The sequence below is a fragment of the Tursiops truncatus genome, chromosome 2 (assembly GCF_011762595.2).
Source record: "Tursiops truncatus isolate mTurTru1 chromosome 2, mTurTru1.mat.Y, whole genome shotgun sequence".
NCBI classification, from domain to species: Eukaryota; Metazoa; Chordata; class Mammalia; order Artiodactyla; family Delphinidae; genus Tursiops; species Tursiops truncatus.
This window is the reverse complement of record NC_047035.1, coordinates 115,682,730-115,701,236: the sequence shown is the minus strand read 5'-3', so window position 1 is coordinate 115,701,236 and position 18,507 is coordinate 115,682,730. Positions and strand designations below refer to the sequence as shown.

Below are 18,507 nucleotides of genomic sequence, written 5' to 3'. Positions count from 1 at the left end.
CTGCCTGTCCCTTTCCTGCGTGCCGGGAGGAGGGCATTGTTTCTCTGTCGCCCCAGTGAAAACCTGGCGGGCCTTGACGCCCGCCTGGCTCCGGGGCCCAGGAGGGCGCTAAAGATCACGGAAGGCTCGGGAAGGCTGTCCCGACTCCCAGTTATGTGGAAGATCTTATTCTCTTTGTGTGGAGGTTTTTTTAAGCCGTGGCGGCAAGCCGTAGGTGCACAGCAGTTTCTGAGAAGATACCGGAGAGTCACGTAGGCGGGGCCTCTGGAGGGATGGGGTCTGGAAGAGAGGGGCGGGGCGTGTCTCCTTTCCCCTGAGCATCCTTGGAGGACGGCACTAAGCGGACCGGCATTGTTTCTCAGTTTGTAAACCCCCGCCAAACAAAAGCCCTGTGCCCCGCCGCGGGCTGACCCGGAGTCACTCGGCGACCCCTTTGCCCGGGCCGCGAGCGTGGGCTCACCAAAGCCCCGCCCACCTACTTGCCCCGCGCGTGGTCAGAGCGGAATAACGAGGCCCTGTTTCCAGATGAGAAAACCTAGGTCGGGTCCTTTGGAAGACTTCACTGTTTGTGAGGTCCCCACACTCCCCGCCCCCGGGCTCTAGTTGGCATCGCTCAGCAAAGCGGGTGGGAGCGTCCTTTAACTGACCCCGCGCCACGCCGGGGACAGAGCATCCCTCCAGACCCCACCCCTCCCCGGGACAGCACCGCGGGGCCTGGCCGCCAGCCATCCCTCTCCCCGGCCCCGCCCCCGGCCCCTCCCCAATGAGGCTGGGCACGCCCCTGTTGCGAGTCGTCACCTCCCAGCCACCAGGCGCTGTCGGAGCGGAGCCGCCCCCTCGGGAGTTAGGGAGGGCTCTCCAGTCTCTAGCCTCTGGCTCCCCCTTAAACTGGGGTCTGACGGCGTGGCTTGAGCGGGTGCTTGGTTCCCCCGAAATCTCCGTTAGTTCCACCACCCCTACCGGAAGTAAACAGAAGTTAGGTAAAAACGGGATGCTTGCTACACTACTGCAGCCTCAAAACCGGCTCCCTGTCCCCCGCCAACCAAATGCACCCATTCCCCCCCAGTATAGAAATTCAGCAGCCGCTTCTAGTGTGGAGTTGATGACCAAGAGCCCGGCTGTCTGTGCCCCTAGATCCCGCCCCTTTAGGCTCCTGCCTCAAGGGTCGGAGCTTCTGAGTTGCCATTCTTTCCTGGGCCCGAAAGCTTGGCCTATGGCCCGCAGCCGTACCAGCCGAGTTTCATCTAAGGTTTTCATCCACTCAGACGAGGTGGGAGGACTCTGGTGTCTCCTTCTCCCACCGCTTGGTGTTGCCCGCAGTTTCCATGGCTCCTGGAAGCCGCGATCGCGTCAGCAGCTGAGGGTGGAGGAGCTCAGAGAGGCTCCTGTCCCTAGCCCTGACCTGGGCGCCAGGCTCTGAGGGGGTAAGTCGGACCCTCTTCCCGCTAGCCCTCCCACCATCGAGAACACAGGAGTCCCCGCCTCCCAGTAAAGAAGCAGAGCTTTCTTTTTTAGAAGCAGGATAGGCGCCATCTCCCAGCTCCCCCTCTAAAATCTTCAGTCCAGCGGCTGTCCTGCCTGAAGTTCTACCTTAGAGCCTCATTCTTTTGTCTCTTTGTTCCTAAGAACTCACACCTAGAAGAGAGGCACTTGAGAAAAGTGAAGTATGGGTAACTCCACCACCCCCAGTTCACCCCACCCCACCTCCCTCATACCTCCAGTGCTGGATGGCTGAGACCTTGGCAACTGGTGGCTGGGGAGGTCAAGGGCCTGGACCACCTTCAGAGAAGGTTTGCTCACATCCTCCGCCCCTCAGGTCCACGCTCTTTCTCTGGGCCTCAACCCATGTGCCCGCCAAGTCTTTTCTGTGCTGGTTGAGGACACCAAGGAGATGCCTCTGCCCTGTGCCCTGCCACCAGCCACCTGAGCCCCACAGCAACTATGGCCCCCTTGATCTCCCTTTTGCCCCCCTGTGCTCTTGGCTCAGCTCACCTCTCCCCCCAGGCCCCACCTTCTCTGATCCCCTCCTTGTCCTCTTGCCCTTGCTCTCTTCTATCTGCCACATCCATCTTTGCCCTTTCCAGGGCAGTTAACTCACCTTCAGGCCTTAGCCCAAGGGTCACCCTGGAAAGCCTTTCTGGGAGCCCCAAGGAAGGGTCTGACTCCCTTCTCTCTGCTGCCATGGCACTTGGTGGCTGTGCTTCCCTCTGCGCTGGCTCCACAAGCTCAACAGCCTGACCTGTACCACTCCCCACTCTGGTAGACCATGAGCGCCCCCCGCAAACCAAGCCAGGCAAGCTCAGAGTCTCAGTAAGGGCTGGGGGCTGCCCATAGCGAGCCCCTGCCTCTAAGTGGGAAAGACGGAGCACCCAGCCAGTGTGAAATTGTGGGTGCTATGCAGGGTGTGGAAGGAGGGGGGCAGGGACTGGTCCTCATGGTCCATTTTGGAGAGGCCTTGTGTGCTGGTAAAGTGGAGGGAGACAGCCCAGGAGGGAGCTACAGTAACCTGAGCCTGGAGTCGGGAGAGGAGAGAGTCGAGGTGTCCAGAAGGGAGAGGGCCTGGTGGGTGGTGCTACAATCCTGAGCAGGGACGGGTCTGGGAATGTGAGGAGTAGGCAGGTCAGTTACGGGTCAGGGCCCCCACCTTACAGCTGAAGCTCTGAAAGCCAGAGAGGTACTGGAGCAGTGACGTGATTTGAGGGCTTCTGACCCCCTACATCAGAGCTAAAATACAGCGTCTCCCCAGATGTTCCCTGGCCCCGGCCATTTCTAGGCTCCCACACTGGGAAGGAGAGCAGCAGGATGGAGGAATGTGGGCCCAGTTTGCAGTGGACTGACTACCTGCGTGACTCGGGGCAACTGATTTCCCCTCTGAACTTCAGTCCCCCCACCCCAAACCCGGGAGGATCAAATGACCCCGTGTTTGTTCAGCAAGTAGCTGGGCCATAGCACCCACAGATCATGGAATCTTGGAACTTAGAACTGTTTAGCGAGGTTGAGGCTGGTGTTTATTTGAAATCCGAATCACCAGGGAGAATCCTGGGCGAAAGTTTGGGGTTGAAGGGTTTAAGTGCCCACTCAGCCCCAGGGCCTGTTTCCATATCTGAGGCGAGGCCTCAGAGGCTGGTGCTCTGGGAGGGCAGGTGTGCCCCAGCTCCAGGGTCTCCCCTCTATCCTGCTGTCAGGACCCACTGAGAGCCCCACGGGCCTGATGCCTGGTGCTGCCTGCTGTTCCCGGCACTGCCATCACCCCTAGCTACTGGACTGTGCTCACCCACTGAGCCCCACTGAAGGATGCAGGTGAGTGTGGGGAAGCTGGGCATGGCAGTCCCTGGGGCCTGGGCCGAAGCCTGACTGCCCTTTTCCTGGCAGGTGCTCTGACGGGGCCCCTGAGGGAAGCTGGGAGTGGTCAGAGAAGAACCTGCGGGTGTGGCTGGCAGAGAGCAGGTAGCAGCGGGCTGAGCTGGCTGGCCGCCTGCGGGCAGCCCTGGAGGCCCTGTCTGAGCAAGCACAGGTGCTGCAGAAGCAGGGATGCAGGCTGGGACTCGGCAGGACCCAGTGTGAGCTGCTGGCTCCGAAGCAGAAAGTGAGGCTCTGGTCCTGTCCCCGTGAGTCCCCAACAGGGCTACCATGTTGAAAGTGTCATCTCTGTGAATGGCACCCCCTGGAGGTGTGCAGTGCATTGCCTGGTGTGGCTGGGAGCAGTGGATAGAGGCAAAGGAAGGACCAGGGAACCTCTGCCCTTCCCCTCCCAGGTAGAATAAGAGGGAAGGAGGTGGCTGGTTTTAGCTCAGTGGACAGAGGAGTTTCCTCAGAAGCCCAATCACCCCTGGTGAAGCTTCAGTCCCCAGGGAGGGAGGGAGGGTGATGCACACTGAGGCTTCTAGGGGAGGTACCCAGCATCCCTGCCGCATGTGAGAGTGTGGACAGTGCCACCCTGTGATGGCCTAGATACCTAAGCCTTTATGTGACCTGGTGGTCTCAGCCCACAGCTGACCCTCCTAGAGCCACTGCTCCCTACCAGCCAGGGAGGACCCCGGGAACCCAGTTGACATGCCTGCCCACTCTCCAGCATTCCACAGCAGCAGCCCCTGTACTCTTTTTGTTTGTTTGTTTTTTTAAAATATATTTATTTATTTTTGGCTGTGTTGGGTCTTCGTTGCCACCGGCGGGCTTTCTCTAGTTGCGGCGAGCAGGGGCTACTCTTCGTTTCAGTGCGCCGACTTCTCACTGTGGTGGCTTCTCTTGCTGCAGAGCATGGGCTCTAGGCACACGGGCTTCAGTAGTTGTGGCGCATGGGCTTAGTTACTCCACGACATGTGGAATCTTCCCAGACCAGGGCTTGAACCTGTGTCCCCTGCATTGGCAGGAGGATTCTTAACCACTGCGCCACCAGGGAAGTCCCAGCCCCTGTACTCTTGCTGGAGCTCCAAAGCCATCAGGAGCTGGGCTGGAGAAGGTGATGTGTCTTGTGTCCAGCTGGAGGTGGAGGGTTTTACATCTAGAGCCAGTAGTGATAATAGCTGTGCAGCTCCAGGTCCATGCTGGGCCCCCAGCTGGGCTTATCACAGCTGGTGGAGCAGGCAGGGGCTTGTGGAGTGAGCCTGCTTTATCAGGGGCTGCAGACGCTGCCCTGCGGGGGGTGGGGGATGTGTGTCGTGAGGCTGGGCCAGCCCTCTCCAGGGGCTTGTGCTACCTTCAGCCCTCCCCCCAGCAGGTGAAATGCTCTGTGGCCCACCTGGAGCAGGAGAGGCTGTGGGGTTCCCAGAGACAGGAGTGGAGGAGGCCAGACCAGGACGCAGAAGACAAGTGAGGGTGCTTAGAGATGGGGGAGGGGCAGAGTGGCAGAGGACGGGCAGACAGTCCCTTCTGCCCCCATGATCCTGCTACTTACTGCAGACAGAAGTGGAAAAGGCCCAGCAGTGTTTGGACCAGATGGGCCGACAGTCTCTTGGCCCAGAGCTCAGCCTGGGGCCCCCTGAGGTAGGGATGACCAGAGCCCCCCATCCACGTGGGTGCATGACAGGGCCCTGAACACTGGCCCTCCTGCGCATTCGGCCCTCCCTACACTTCACTCCCAGGTCTTCATTCTTGGAGCAGTAGCTGGGGAAGGAGGCCAGTGCAGGGGCTTCTGTTCCGCCCAAGAGGGACGCCCCTCTCCCAAACATTTGGGAAGACCCTGCGATCATCCAGCTGACTCCTCTCACGGTTCAGATGGGAAAACAGTCCAGATGGTTAGGGAAAAGCTTGTTCAGGGTCATAACAGTGTGGTCTGAAGATTAGGAGGAGCCCCCTAGACTGAGTGTACCTGCAGGAGATGCTGGTGCCAGGCCTGCAAGGCCAGGAGCAGAGTTGGGATGGCAACAGGGCCCAGGCACTTCAGGGCCCAGATGGATTCTCGATGGCGGTAGCTGAGACCCCTGCACAGGCTCAGGATACAACCTTCCTGCAGGAACGGCTGCTGATGCTCACCCAGGTGGGTCAAGACAGGGAAATGGTCAGTCCTGCGGGGAACCCAGGGTACCAAATGAGCCAGGCTATGCCCACCTGTGCCAGGGAGCAGAGAAGCAGGGGAACCTGGACCCTGTCCTTGGGGGATTCTGAGGTTGAGTGGCCCTAAGGACACCATGGAAAAGAGAACGACCAGGAGGGACAGCTTGGAGCCGGGCCCCCACACAGCCCAACTCCAGTGAGCACCGTTCACATCCTTGTCCACCAAAACAGCACCCTCTGCTGGTGGGAAGCCAGGGACTGTCCAGCCTCAAATCATTTGGTCCAGAGTTGAAGCCTGGAGTTCTGAGAAGCCTCTGTGGGCTGGGGTGGTCAGAGAAGGGCTCCTGGAAGGGTTGACTCTCAGAGGATGCGGAGGTCAGGAACTCGGGAGGAGGGAGCTGCGTGGGTAAAGGCCCACGGGCTAGCTCAAGCAGACAGATCCCAGCCAGGGGAGGCTGAGCCATGACTCAGGATGGAGCAGGGTCTTCACAGGTGAACAAGAGACTCAGAAGAGCTGGGCCAGAGCCACCAGCAGCTAGGGGCCTGCTTGGAGCAGCTGCGGCAGCTGCAAGGAGAGAAGACGGTGTTGGAGTGCCACGTGCAGGCCCTGGAGGCAGAGCGTGTCTGGCTGCTTGGGGAGAAGTCGGTGCTGCTAGCAGCACTGAGGGCAGCCCTGGGCCAGGAGGCCTGGTAAATGGCTGCTCGGGCCCACCCCTCAGTGCTCAAGCTGGGCTGGGGTGGGGGGGGTCCCTTTCTCACACTGGGTAAGATGGCCTGTGGGCAGGAGGTGGGCCAGCCTCTGTCACAGCCAGTAAAGGAGAGGAGCCCAGAACCCCAATCCCTAAATCATGTGGCCAAGGCCAGACTCCCTTCCCCAGGTATCAACACTCCTGGTTGTCACATTCTGGCTCATTTATGGGAGCATGTGGGAAATATGTCAGCTTCAACAAGTCCTGTCTCCCTGACACATGGCTGAGCCCCTCCTGCTGGCCCAGGGCCAGGCTCAGGGGAGGTGAGATAACCTTGGCTGCTGAGCTCAAGTCAGGATGCTTGGGAGTGGAAGTGCTCAGGACAGAGGGTTTTATGTGTACAGGGAGCCGTGAAGGAGCGTCCTCTCTCCCAGTCCCCATCCCTGCCATCAGGACATAGTGAGGACACCCATGCAACTTGGAAATGAATCATTGAAAATGTACGAAAAAAGGTGTGGGTGACCTGAGGTCCATGCTGTGCCCAGACCACCCCATTTCTAGTAGCACATTCAAGGTCCACGAGGTACCAGTGCCCCTCGGGAAAGAGCTGGAGGAGAAAGAATCACATCCCAGGCTTCATGAGAAGGTGGCTGAGTACTGGAAGGCATGCTGGCACCAGGTAGCAGTTGCTCTGAAATTCAGAGGAAGAACTACAGAGACTTCAGAAGCAGAATGAGGCCTGACCTCCCCAGGTTGGTGCATTCTGTCCACCCCTTTCCTCTCCCTCCCCGTTCTCTTCCCCACCGCCCTGTCCTTCCTCCTGCATGCCAATGAATCTCTTCCCCCTTCTCAGGATGTCCCGGCTTTGTCCTCCACTTCTTTCCCTTCTGCCTCTTCCTCATCATGCTCCGTCATTCTCCATTCATTCATTCAGCATGCATTTATAAACCACCAGCTACATGTCTGGCCCTCTTCTGTACACAGTAGAACCAAAGTAGGAGCTGACCACTCCCTGTCCCCAAATGCTTCTGGTATTGGGGGTGGGGGGGAGAATCAAGCAGGCAATTATAATTTAATGTGCCTAATGAGGGGAGAGGCACTATAAAAGCTATGGGCGGGGCGGCAGATAGCAGAGTCCTCCCCAGAGAGGGGGCTTCTGAGCCTCGAAATTTTCGCTGAGGGATGAACAGGCATCTTCAAGGAACAAAAGAAAAAAGGGCATTTCAACAAGAGGGAAGAGCTCATGCAAAGGCTCAGAGAGGAGAGGCATGGAGGCGGGGGTGTTGTGAATAGCCCCTGACCCAAATGAGAAGTGGAGGAGGTGAGGAGTTGCTGTGAAGTGTGGGGGCCACAGCAAGGGCTCGGGGTCCCAGGCCCTGTCCACCCGACTTCACCTCTAGCTCCTCCTGGAGGAGGCCTTCTGCTGGCCAGCACCCTCCCTTAGTCTCCTGGCCAAATGCCTGTGTGCACGGGCAGACAGACAGTTGGACACACACACACACCAAGATATACATCAGACACTCACCCAGAGACATGTGCACATGCTCCCAGATGTGCCCACACAGAGACACAGAGAAATAGATAGACACCGAGGAGATGGCTCAGAGCCACAGTGATGGAGAGCTGTAAGGACCTGGATGGGATCCACGCTGTGCAGCAGGACCCCAACCAGAGGTGATCTGTTGCTATGGCTGGAAGCACAGGGAGAGGGGTCTCAGCAGCAGTGCTTAGCTGGCCCAGGCCTCACAGAAGGTGGAGTTGGTCTAAACTGGTGAACCTCAAACTGGGGTCCAGAGCTGGGCTGAGAGGGCTGCTAGTTCCTCAAGGAAGCAAATTTGCAGTAACAGTCTGCAAATGCACATTTGTACAGAAAATCTCATTTTTTGTCTGTTTCTCAACCCAGACTCTTGAGGGTCGGAGATTGTCTCCCTGGGGCCTGGAGGGACTCTGTTCTTTATGGGGTGTGCAGTGGATCATGTCAGCGAGAAGGTAGGGCACTCAGTGACCAAGGGCCAGGCCCTCTGGTCAGATTCAGGCTCCGGGAAGGCAGGAGGTGGTGCCAGGGGAGCGCTATGCAAACACCATGCAGTTGGCCCGTAACCAGTGCAGATGTGAGCCCCAGCTCTAGGGTCTCCCAGCTCCGTGCCCCTCAGGGACTGCCCTGCCCTCTCTCCCTCTTTCCAGTCCCTGGGAGCTCCTCCCAGGACTAGGACTCACCTGTGAGTGAATGGGTGCCCCAGGCCCTGTGCTTGTCCAGGAAAGGTGACCTAGAAGTTGGCCCTACATCGTGGGCAGGGGTCCTGTGTAGAGCAGCCAATGGGCCAAACACAGCAGGGAGAGGGGGCAGCAGCTGGATAGGGTCTGATGCTGCATCAACATCTGGCTGCAGGGGACGTGAGGGGCACCCAGGGCCTCCAGCACTCTGCACCTCTAGTCCCATCCCCCACCTCAGGCTCCTTCCACCCTGACCCTCTCTGGGTCTCTACCTCAGTCTTTCTTCCTCTTCAATCCCAGGATTCTGTGGGCTTCACTGTCCCCAAAATAGTGGTTAAGACTGTGGGCTCTGGAGCCTGACCACTGACTCCACATTATACTAGCTGTGTGCCCTTGGGCAAATTACTCCATTTCTCTGGCCCTCATCTGTAAAAACCAAGAACAGTAACAGCTTTCCTCCCCCAGCAGCTGGCTGTGAGGGTTAAACTGGACAAGCGTGTAAGAAGCTCAGTGCTGTGCTGGACACGTGGCACGTAGTCATGAAATGTTAGCTGCTATCGTTACACACTTCATGCTGCTGCAGGCCTGGCCGCTTTCAGGCAAAAGTCTCCCTTCTGAATCAGGGTCCCTTTGGGGCCAAAGAGCTGCCATGGGGGTTTGATCTCATTCACCCTCTGTGTTAGTTTGCTAGGGCTGCCATAACCAAGGACCACAAAATGGGGGGCTTAACCAACAGAAACTTACTGTCTCAGAGTTCTGGAGGCTGGAGTCCGAGATCAAGATGTCGGCAGGGTTGGTTCCTTCTGAGGGCTGTGAGAGAGCACCTGTTCCCGCCTCTCCCCCAGCTTCTGGTGGTTGCTGACAGTCTTGGACATTCGCATCACCCCAGTCTCTGCCTTCATATTCACAAAGGACTCTCCCTGTGTGTATGTTTCTGTGTTCAAGTTTCCCCTATTTATAAAGACACCAGTTATACTGAATTAAGGCCCACTCTAATGAGCTCATTTTAAATTTACTTCTGTAAACACCCTGTTTCCAAATAAAGTCCCATTCTGGGGTATGGGAGGTTAGAATGCAAACATACCTTTTTTTGTGGGGGACACAGTTCAATCCACAACACCCTCCAATTTGCTTCCTGCTACCTTCTTGTTGGGTGGGTTGGGTGTGACTTGGGATCTTGGGGACCCAGCTGTTCTTTGTCTTGTTTTTCCCCTCCCTTAATCCCAGGACCCTGGCACAGCTGCAGAGGGGCTGGAGTGTCCATGGGAGGGGCCGCTCAGTGAGCCCCCAGGCACCTCGGGTGAGGGACGTGGACTGGGGTCCAGGCTGGAAATCGGGCTCCTCTCTGCAGGCGGGGCCCTGCCCAGACTCAAGAGCCTGTGTGGGGGTGTCTGTGGGCATGAGAGGATGGGGGTGGGGCTCCCCACAGATGGGGCTGCAATCTGTGCTTCACTGCCTGGCTTTGGCCAGTGACAGGAGCAAGACGCAGGCTCTGGAGAGAAAAAACAACCAGATGACTGCCAGGATCCAGAGGTGGAAGGTGGGAGGAGCTAGGGGCTGCCTGGGGTGGGGGGAGTTGGGGCCCACCTGGGGTCAGGGCCCTCAGAAGCCCTTCCTGATGACCCTAGAGTTTTCCCCAAGCCGGAAACCAGGGACCTAGTGCAAAAAAGTAAGCAGCTTGGGCTCTGTCACAGGCACTAGCCCCTTCCCCTCATGGGGCCTCAGCTTCCCTGTCTGTATAATGGGTCCCAAACTCCATGTCCTGGCCCCTGTAGTACCTGGGGGCTCAGGTCCAGGGTGTGGGGCCTCTGGGGCTAAGGCAGCCCTTCTGTCCACAAATGGATAAGGGCCTCTCACTCCAGTCTGAGCTGGATGCCTGGGGGCAGGAGCAGGACTCAGGGTGCAGCTGGCACTGGAACCTGCAGCGTGAGCTACTAGGGGCAAGGGTTGGTGCCCTCGGGTGGGTGTGGCCCGGGCCTGCCCACACACCAGGACAGGGACACAAGAACCTGGACAGTCCAGCCGGCTGAGAAGGAAGGCCAGCCGCCCAGGTGTTCCCGAGTTCTAGGCACCCACCCTCTTCCCATAGGTGCGGGCCCCGGCAGAGACCCCAGGCAGGCTGAGTCTGTGCATGCAAGGTGGACTCCACCCCATCCCCAGCCCCCTGTGGAGGTCTGGGCCCAGCTTGGCTTTTCTCTGGGGACCAGACTGGCACTTACTGAGTGGGCACCAGTCAAGCCCACTCCCCTCAGCCTCCAGTCCCATAGTCTGCAGGGGAAGCCACTGTGGAATCCTCCCTGGGCCTCCCAGGCAGCAGGGTTTCCAAGAACACAGAGATGGGGTTGTGGCCAGGTGGCCTTGGACAAACCCTCTGCTGACTCTGGGCTCAGGTCCCCATCTGTGCACTGGGACTGGTGTCGGCAGGACTCAGGAGGGGTTCTTGACCCTCAGTGATACTATGACCCTATTTGGTTTACCCATTAGGTTGCTGTCCCTGGGTCATACTCTCCAGATCTTTAGGGCCTGTGTCCCAGTGGAGTGGCCCACTGTCCTTGGTGGGGCTAATGACATACAGAATGGGATGTGGGCAAGGCCTGCCCCAGGGGCTGCCAGAGCCGAGGCCTGCAGAGAAACCCAAGGAGTGTCGGGGGGCCCCCCCAGGGGCAGAGGGGAAAGCTTGGGAGCAGGCAGGGGCAGAGTCACTGCAGCCCCACTGGGAGGTGAGAGCTGGCCTGGGTTGGTCCTGGCTGCCCTCCCTCAGGGCTGGGGACAGGGCCTCCCAGGCAGAGGATGCAGCTGTGTGGACCGGGCCCTCTAACACCACGCTGGGTCCTTGTGACCAGGAAACTGAGGCCGAGGCCACCTGGAAAGGTGAAGGTAGGGTGAACTCCGGAGGCGGGGAGGGGAAAGCTTGTTGGAACCAGTGAATCGGGATCAGGATGTCTCCTCCGAGGGCCAAGAGCTGAGCCTAGACCCACTGCAGGCTGGACCCCAGGCTGCCCTGCTCTTGCATGGTCTCGGGGTGGCCCTGGGTGGGGACCAGGCACTCGCTCCTTGGCAGGGTGGGCTCACCAGTCAACACAAAGCAAGTGCATCACGGTCAAGGCTCTGTGGGCCCGGCCTGGTGCACAGGGACCCAGTGCAGGGAGAGAGGGGAGGATCTGGAGACAGAGGGGGATTTGGAGACCGGGGCCTGCCCTCAGGAAGCTCTCAGGCTGGAAGGAATTAGTCATACAGGGAGCACTGAGGGAGTTTCACCCATCAGTATTTTTGGACTCAGGGAAATTTTTAGTCACCTAAAAATTAGGAGGGGAAGAAAGAGGCCATCCTGCTCCTTCCCCCTAGTGCTGTTCCGTCAGCTTCTCCCAGCACCTGATAGTCAGCTGTTCCTTCTCTGGGTCAAGGCGTAGTCCCAGGCAGGCCCCTGTGAGAATGGAGTGGGGTGATGTCCTCGGGGAAGCACCAGATTGAGATAGGAGTCAACGACCGTCCCCCCACCCCCAGTTCCTGCAGACTTCGCTGCAGGAGGTGGGCTCCGAGCTGACCCAGATGCGGCCTAAGCTCGAGAAAGCCTGGGACGTGCTGAAGGCTCACGCCTCAGAGCTGGAGGCTCAGCAGCTGGCCCTGGAGGGTGCCCAGACCAGGGGCTCAGCTCACCCCCACCTCTGTGCCGCTGCCAGGCCTGCATGCCCAACGAGGGACCCACGGTCTCCCCTGCCCATTCCTGGTCACACTGTGGCCACTGGCTTTCCCTTCTTCGACTCCCTAGTCAAGTCCCTCCCAAGCCCTCACTGCCCCCTTTCCGACAGGGCTGAAGCCCTCGAATGTGCTCACTGCCTCTCCCCACGCCCCCTCAAGGTGGCAGAGAGCCTTGCTGAGAAGCTGAGGCTGGAGCAGGAGCTGGTGGGAGAGTGAGGACCATGGGGGGGGTGGTGAGGGGCACCCGGATCTGAGGGGCTCTGGGGGAGAAACCCCCCTCCCTCACAGAGATGCTCACCAGGCCCCACAGCTCTTCCCCTGCCCCTGAGAATCTGGGGCAGGTGGCAGGGGGCGTTTGGGGATGCGCTGTTAAGTGAGCCCTCTCATCCCCTCGGGGGATAGTGATGGGCCTGGGGCCTGACATATCGCCCTGTCTGCCTTCTCTTCTCTGAAGAGGGGAATCTAGGGGAAGAAGCAGGAGGGAGCGTGGCTAGGTGGGTTCTGGGGGCACAGAGAGTCAGGATGTCTGGGTTCCTGGGCCTGGCGTCACAGATTGAAGGAGAGTGGCCTTCAGAGCTGAAAAGTCCTGTGCTCGAGTCAGCTTCTCCACCAACCAACTAGGTGAGTATGAGCAGGTGTGCCTTCTCTAAGCCTCAGTTTCCTCATCTGCAAAATGGGGGCACTACCTCAAAGTGCCTACCTCAAAGGACGATGTGAGGATTACATGAGACGGTGCATGGAGCACAGTGCCTGTTTCCAGTCCCCCTAAGCTTCCTGATACCTGGGGTCCAGTTTGGGTGAGTCAGTATTAAAGCCATAAAACCACAGAGATGTGCCCGAGACCGACTGTGTATGGGGCTTCAGTCACAAAGGCTATCCATTGTTCCACCAACAAGGCATTGTCTACACTTCTTACTAAGCTCAGGAAACAATCTGATACAATGTGCAGCCACCAGTGACAGACAATGCCCACGACCAGGAGCTTGAATACTGTTAGTGCTTGGATTCTATTTCACTCTGACCAAGGGCCTCATCTTTATGACCCTGCGTGGAGGAGCTGGACGGGGTGGGGGATCCTGTCTTTTGCCTCAGCTGCTCTCTGGGGATCCCGAGGGAAGCGGGGCAGATCTGTCAGTGGACCCTCAGGCTGGGAGCTGTGTCCACAGGGAACAGGAGCTGGTGCAGCTCCGAGCATCAAGGGCTCCAGCGCCGGGAGGACAGGAGCCTCCATCCGCCTCTCAACTGAAGGTAGCATTTGGGGATTCTCCAGAGGGACAGGCAGAGTGACCCCTGCCTCCCTGTGGGACCCAGGCCCAGTCTCTCTCTCTGCCTTCGTCTCCCCATCCACAAGTTGGAGGGGGAAACAGAGGCTCGAAGGGTCCCTCCAGCTTGGACCTTTGCTGGTTCTCCTGGATTCCTCAACTGCCCACCCTTCCCCGGCAGAGCTGGAGCTACCGCATACCTGGTACCTGCCCTGCCTCTGCGCCCTCTGTGGGGGTCAGCCTCTGCCTCATCTGCTTCCAGATCGTAGCCACAGCCCTGGAACCAGAGGAAAGGAGCATCTGAGAAGCAGCCAGGGGCAGTGCCCAGGCTGGGGAAGAAAGGTGGCGTGGAGACTGAGGCCCTGAGCCACGAGGGAACAGATTCACAGCCTCGCTCTGCAGCACAAGAGACTGAGGTCAGCCCCTGGCCCCGCCCCAGGGAGCCGGGCAGTCCTGGCACAGAGGGCCTGGATCGATAGGCCTCAGGAAACCAAGTGGGGAAAAAGACTCTTGGGGAGAGGGGAGGCCCCTGTAGCTATGCCTTTAGCCCCCAAGGCCAAAGTCTCTGTCAGACCTATTGTAGGTGGCTGCAGTAAGAGGCTGTCCTTGTCCCCCACCTGCCACGGGGCCTGAAATGCTCACGCCGGCACAGGGTTCCTGACTCTCAGTGGTTGAGGCCACCTGGCTCTTTCCCAGGGGGACCCTGTGGCTCAGAGTAGAGCTGGGCAGGGAGTGGCCAGGTGGGGATGCTGGGCTCCTCGTGGGGCTTGGTTGGCCCACTCATTGCCCCAGTGCCAGCAGAGTGATGGCTGGGACCCTCTGTCTTACTGGTGAAGGCCTTAGGCACTGGGCTTTAGGCTTTTCAAAGTGAGTTTTCATTTACTTGTGCTTCATTCAAATCACTCTACAGTTTCCATTTCACAGACAGGAAACTGCCCAGAGAAGGGCAGTAACTTGCCCTAGGTCACACAGCAAAACAGCAGCTAAGCCCCCTGGTTCCCTAACCTGTCCCAGAAAGGTGGTTTCTCATTTCACACTGCCTATTCTGAGCTTGAGAGCAGGACCATCTTTAATGGCCACAGGCCAGGCCGGCTTAGGGCTGACATCCCCCTCAAGGTCAACTGGCCATTTTTCTTTTTCTGAACTTCCCTCCCCACCCTCCTCTGTGCTTCCTTCCACTACAGAGCTCTGTCAGCTGGGCCACATGCCCCCCAGAACCATCCTCGATGCTGTCACTGAACACTCCCCCCATCTACTGCCTTAAGTGAAGCAGAGTTTTGCAGAGGGGGACTCTGGCAGGGCAATGGGACAGAACATCTTTGGGATTGTTTCTCCAGCATCGTCCTCCACAAAATGTCCTCTGCCCTCCCTGCCATATACAGGCTACTGTGGGGGCTGTCAAGTTCTCAACTGATTGGTCCAGCACTGGGTGCTGAACCCAACTGAACCAATGGTCCCCTTCCTGGGGTCACTGGACTTAGGACAAAAGAGTAATCTTTCCTGGGCTGAAAACTGGACACATAAAACTGGGGAGCTGTCAACCGCCGTTTTTCTCTGCGGAAAAAGGTGTATTTCAGTAAGAGTAAATGGAGCTGACGATTCCCAGAAACTGAAATTGGGATGGAGAGATTTTGGTTCAGCCCAGGGGGTCTCATGCATGCAGAAGACATAAAGTTGACCTTTCGGATGGTCATCTCACCTTGCTCTGTAGCTCAGGCGTCAGGCTGAGCTGGTCTTCAGGAGGGGAGGAATACCTTCCACGGGCAGCGCTTCTGGGTTCCAGACCCTTCCTGAGGCCAGCCCCAGGTCCCATTGCCCTTGGGCTCCTCCACATACCCTGGTGTCGGAGAATAAATACCCCTCCTGTCTGCTCATATGGGCCTGAGCGATTTGGGTCCCTTACGAGGGAATGCCTCCAAACCAGATGGCTGCCCACCCTGTCCCAAAGGCCCTCCGGGTAGGCGGAGCATTGCCCTCCACCGGCTTATCTCAGACCCGGCTCCGGTTTGTTCCCCTGGCACAGAAGGCCACCCCACCACCCCTTTGCCTTCTTGTGTGTCCCTGTGTCCCAGCTGCTGACGGGGTTGGTACTCACTGTCTCCAAGCGCAGCGGGGGCTCCCACTCTTCCCAGTCCTGCTGGTCTGGTCGGTTCCTTCTCCCTTTCCTTCCGGTGGTGATTACAAACCTTCTCTTTCATAAGTCCCAAGCCACCAACTCCCCCTCCTTTCCGGGCAGTAACGGGCACTTCATTTCATAGGGAGGCGGGCAGAGACGCTGCCGGCGCCGGACCGACCCTCCAAGCGCCGCGCGGCCCCAGGCCCTTCCCAGCCGCCCCCCACCCCGCGCTCGCCCCATTGGCTGCGCGGAGGGCACATGCCCAGCCCTGGCCAATGAGGTGGGGGAAGCTGCGGCTCGTGGCTGGGAAAGCTGGTCCCGGAGATACTTAGGTCCCTCAGGTGACCCCCCCCCTGCTGTGCGAGGCTTGGGGGGTCGGGTGGGGCCAGAGCCGAGACGTGGGATAATCAGACTCCCCTCCCCGCGTCCTCTGCTTCCCTCTCGTAACCGCGTTGGGTTACGCCTGCCCTAACTTAAAAGAGGCATCTGCGGGAGAAGTTGGACAGCTGCGTTAGAGTCCGTTCCCAGCCCTGCCATTCACTACGTTTGTGACCTCGTGCACATTTCTGCTCTTCAGTTTCTTCATCTGTAAAATGAACGAAGTCTCTGCCTCACAGGTCTATGGGTGCAGTGTTAAATGAGACACTGAGCAGAGTGCTTTGCCTCGCTCGTGGTTAGGGCAGATTCTGGACTCCGTAGCCACCGACTGCTCTTCTCACAGCTCTGGGACCTCATGCTAGTTACTCAACCTCTCTGCGCCTCCAAACTCATAAATATGTAGAGGAGCAAACGAGTTAATTCATGCAAATAACTTAAACCACACCTGGCATACACCAGTGTTCAGTAATTGGTAATTTCACAGTCTCCTTATTACCATCAGTGCCATCCCATGTCCTGGGGCACACGTTCAGAGTTCCTCTGGGGTACAAACCTGGGAGCAGAATTGCTGGGCCCCAGGGCATGGGCACGTTCCACTTTACTAGGTACAGCCATAGTGTTTTCCAGAGTTAGGCTAATTTATCCCCCCCCGCCCCCAGCAATCTGTGAAAGTTCCCATTGCTCCCCATCCTCACCAAGGCCTGGTATTTTAAGACTACAGTTTGTGCCAATCTGATGGTGTGGAATGGATTTTTGTGCATTTCCCTGATTACTAATGAGGACCATTTTATCTCCTCTTCTGCCAAACACCTGTTCATGACTTTGCCCCCTCTCCTCAATCCTTCTTTTTGCTTTTGTCTTAACAACAAGCATTTAATGGCTGCTGAGCCTGCGCGTCCGGAGCCTGTGCTCCGCAATGGGAGAGGCCACAACAGTAAGAGGCCCGCGTAATGCAAAAAAAACAATAAGTATTTTTTTAAAAAAGAAAGAAATTCTGACTAGTTGTGTGTTACAAGCATCTCCTCCCAGTTTGTCTTTTTATCTTATGGTATCTTTTGATGAACTTTTCTCGGAGGGTCTAGTCTGAGGAATTCTTCCTTTTCTCGAGGTCTTAGATATTCTCCTATATTTTTTTCTGTTAATTTAAAGTGGGATGGGCTTCCCTGGTGGCACAGTGGTTGAGAGTCTGCCTGTCGATGCAGGGGACACGGGTTCGCGCCCCGGTCCGGGAGGATCCCACATGCCGCGGAGCGTCTGGGCCCGTGGGCCATGGCCGCTGAGCCTGCGCGTCCGGAGCCGGTTGCTCCACAACGGGAGAGGCCATAACGGTGAGAGGCCTGCATACCGCAAAAAAAATAAAAATAAAAAAATATATATATATATAAAGTGGGATGGAACTGCAGTGGCTCAGTGCCTTGGTCTTCTCAGATTCTCCATCTCTATCAGGAGGCTTATTCAGCTGCCACTTCTCCCTCAGCGTCCCCTCACATCCACTCCATACTTCTAACTCAAATGTCTCTGGACCCTGCTTCTCCTCATCTCTGGGCCTCCTCCCATACCAGGCCCAGTGAATCTCCATGTGGCAGCCTCCTGGTGTGTCACAGGAGGTTGTGACGTGTGATCCCAACTATTGGTTAGTAATTAAAGTACTAAAGGGTTGGTTATTTCTTTCACAAGATTTTAAGAAGTCAGTGAGAGGTTCAAGACTGTCCCAGTGTCACCCTCACTTTCTAGCACTTCAAAATGGCAGAGAGAACCCCCTCCCCATGCCTCAGAGGTTGCAGACAGGCGAGGTGTATGTTGTTATGGATGGAGATGGGCAATCACAAACCCACCCAGTGCTTTACCTCTCTGCCCATTTCTTTTGGTTTTGCCCAAACCAGGTTGTGCCCATACGATGCGCATCGTGGCAGAGAAAAAGGCTGAGCAGTCTGGGTATAGGCCTGTTTCAGTGGCAGTGTCCCAGGGTGTCCATGCCTAGAATGTCTCCCAGCTCCAGATCACCCTTCTAGAAAAGCCTCTTTCTAAGCCTATGTCCTCCTTAAAACATGTCAGCAGGGTCCCGATGCTCAGAGGATGGTGCCCAAATTCCTTAGCCTGGGCTCCATCCTGGCCCCAGCCACACTTTTTTCCAGCACCCCCCAACCCTAGGCACTGCCCACAGTTCCCCAATGCCAGGTCCTTTGATGCCACCGAGCTTCCACATGTATCACTTCCTCTGCTCTTCCTCACGTCTCCAGTTGGCCACCTCATTCTTCTAGCTGAAATGTCCGCTGCTGGGAAGCCTTCCAGAGATTCCCTAGTGAGCTGCTCCAGCATTTATCTACCCCACTGGTCCCAGTCATGCTGTATTCTAAAGACTCGGTTTTTGTCTAGAGTCATGTGTGCCTCCCAGACAAGAGTGTGAGCTCCGTGAGCGTGGGGACTGTACTTATTCAGCAGGAGCTCAAAGAGGGCTTGCTCATGGAGGAGACCCCTGGGCCTGTGCCTGCTGGGACCCTGACGTGACACCAGGGGAGTCAGTTTTGGTGATCATGCAATATCAGCGGTGCCCAGCTAATACAGAAGACAGGCTGAGAGTAAGCGCTTTGGGAAAACGATGGGTGAGCAGCGAAGAGAAGGGTTAGGAAAAATCAAGGGATCAGAGGAGTAGTTC

The 18,507-nt window shown here is 57.5% G+C and overlaps 1 protein-coding gene across 10 annotated transcripts in view; it reads right to left on the bottom strand.

Annotated features, from left to right (window-relative positions):
• Positions 1 to 2,006: 2,006 nt before the first annotated feature.
• ARID3B (AT-rich interaction domain 3B) overlaps positions 2,007 to 18,507 on the bottom strand; it is a 70,830-nt gene continuing 54,329 nt past the window's right edge. The window contains exons 9-14 of one of the 10 annotated variants that reach the window (XR_012330217.1): positions 15,453 to 17,188; positions 15,057 to 15,194; positions 13,558 to 13,634; positions 11,693 to 11,820; positions 9,141 to 9,347; positions 2,008 to 5,504 (exon numbers count right to left, since the gene is read on the bottom strand). The gene's annotated coding sequence lies outside the window, so the exon portion shown is untranslated. Of the gene's footprint in view, positions 6,059 to 9,140; positions 9,348 to 11,692; positions 11,821 to 13,557; positions 13,635 to 15,056; positions 15,195 to 15,452; positions 17,189 to 18,507 lie in introns of all 10 variants that reach the window. The other 9 variants (XR_012330216.1, XR_012330222.1, XR_012330218.1 and 6 more) reach the window with 9 other exon arrangements.